Source organism: Penaeus chinensis, chromosome 10 (assembly GCF_019202785.1).
Source record: "Penaeus chinensis breed Huanghai No. 1 chromosome 10, ASM1920278v2, whole genome shotgun sequence".
Taxonomy (NCBI): Eukaryota; Metazoa; Arthropoda; class Malacostraca; order Decapoda; family Penaeidae; genus Penaeus; species Penaeus chinensis.
In genome coordinates, this window is record NC_061828.1 from 5,916,815 (window position 1) to 5,919,150 (window position 2,336).

General features: G+C 34.4%; 1 protein-coding gene across 5 annotated transcripts in view; it reads left to right on the top strand.

Annotated features, from left to right (window-relative positions):
* LOC125029429 (NADP-dependent malic enzyme-like) overlaps positions 1-1,487 on the top strand; it is a 62,547-nt gene extending 61,060 nt beyond the window's left edge. For all 5 annotated transcript variants that reach the window (XM_047619288.1, XM_047619293.1, XM_047619290.1 and 2 more), the window contains exon 12: positions 1-1,487. This exon is cut by the window's left edge and continues 261 nt beyond it. The gene's annotated coding sequence lies outside the window, so the exon portion shown is untranslated.
* Positions 1,488-2,336: the final 849 nt, after the last annotated feature.

A 2,336-nucleotide genomic window follows, 5' to 3' on the forward strand; every position in this document is an offset into this window, starting at 1 on the left:
TTAACAAAGGAAATTATTTTGTTAATTCCCATGATAATAGAAAAGTTCAGATAGTTGCAGTAACATTAGTGGATGATTTTGCATTTAACGTATTTCCACAACTAATCGTGATGAATTTTAAGATTAAGTTATGGAGACACATTAAACTTAATACCAAATGTTAGAACTATTTTGATCTTATAGGTTATAAAGAGATCTCACTGTGGGAGTACATATAGGAAATCAAATTTCTCTAAGTTCAGAAACTATCTCAACTCTATAGTTAAAATCAGGCTGTGGGTAAAATAGCTCAGTCTCTGGTATGATTATCATAAAGAGTTAATATTTAGTGCTGCTTAACATTATTTTTTTGTTATCTTACTTTCTCTCTCTATACCTTTCATAGTTATTTGGTGTTAGTCCCCACTCTAGTTGGATAAAAAAGCAACTTTCTTTTTATTTCAAATTGTAGTTTCTTTCAGGCAAGATCTCTATTTTCCCTTGCATTGGCCCATTTTTGTAGCACACTAAATGCCTGATTAGGTTATGGCCTCAGTAGTCCCAACATTTCATACTTTCTGTACTCTAATGGAAATGCATGAGATAGATTCCCCCAACCCACACACATCAAAGCAGAGATTTTAGTTGTATAAATTCAAGTATTTATGTATTATTTCCATTTTCCCATCTGAAAAATAGATGCCAAAAGATCTCCTTCCATCTCCAACTTCAGTATTCTCATTGGTAAACATCTGCTCATTCTGCATCAGTTCTAGGCATTCTTGAAAAATGAGAATGGTTAGATTATCATTAGTATTGGTATTATTTGCATCTGGCTCATCAGCTTCCTGGTTCAATGTGGACTTATTTATTTGTGTTGCTTACTTCTGTGTAGTATTATGAAAAATATATTCTCTGTTTCTGCCATCTCTCTTTTAAGCATCAACTGTGTCAGGTCTCTAAAAGTCAAGAAGAAATCTTGAAATTGAGGATACATCTTGCATTCATTCTCATAACAACTATAAAGTCGTACTGTATGTGTATATATTAAGATTAACCTGCCAGGGTTCTGCAGGTAATCTAATAATCCTTATTTTCGTAATGGAAGCAGAGGTAATTTGTCTTATATTTTTCCAGAGTGTTTGTAAAGTATAGATGGTATGATGTGCTTTGCTGACTTTTTATACAAAGAGCCTATTTACCATGTAGTAAAGAGTGGACAGTGACTACCTACCACATGAACGATAACTACTTATCGTTGATGCGTAAGTTAAAGGTAAAAAATCTCATAACATCAGATTTACAAAGGAAAACATTCATTGATACTTTTCTCCTCCTTTGCCCCAAGAGCTGTGACATACTTATTGCATGTCACAGAAAACAAAATTGGAAACTATTATGTACGTTGATCTTGTTGATGACTGTTAAGCAGATGTACTTTATTTCTTATTTGTGTGTTATAAAATGTATGTAGTCGTGCTGGTAGAATAAACTATATGTATTTTAAATGTGTTTTTTTTTTCCATCATTGAACTGATATCCAAAAAAAAAAGTAATCTGATAGTAAAGTATATACAGAAAATTTAGAATATGTTGTAGGTCAGAGATTTATTGTTTTACCACCTTCGGCTTTAATATTAATTTCTAATTATTGAAAATAAATTAACAAACATGGAGAGACTGAATGCCTGAGCAACCCAACAGTGTCTGGGGCCAAGTTGCCCTCCAGTCTCATATCTTGCAGATTATTCTTCAACTAACCCTTTTTGCATGTGGACCAAAATCCAAGTGGAATCTCTCATGGGTTTGTGGCTTGTATGCCCAGCCCACACAAACACATATATGCAAAGTTATTATCTATTTTTTTATGTAAGTCTCTTATGCTTTTTTGCCATCTTCCATGGTCTTAGCTTATCATTTGTTGTGCCGTTTCAAGATGATAATAGACTGTTCCCCTTAGGTGGACTCCATATCTCTATTGGTAGTCTACAACTCTGTTCGGCAACAATGGCAAAAAGCAGCATAGTGTTCTTTGTGTAATTTAAAAATATTTTTGTAATAAATTTTTTGTAAAGCCTGAACATAGAAATAGTGTCCTCCCCGGAGCTGGTGCTCTTCCAGCCATGGCTCACGGATGGTACATTCCTCTGGTGGAGATAGTGCATGTGCCCCTTCCTAAATGTCCCTCAGCCAAATTTTTCTTGACAGCACTTTCCCGTCACCCAGTCCTCAGCAAATTTATTCAGGACAAAATGGTCACCTCCCCTACATCCAATGAGTTAAAAGATACATTTGCTCTAGATAAAAATCTTAAAGTTAAGTTCCTTTCATATTTCGATATCAGTGGCTAGTGCAGT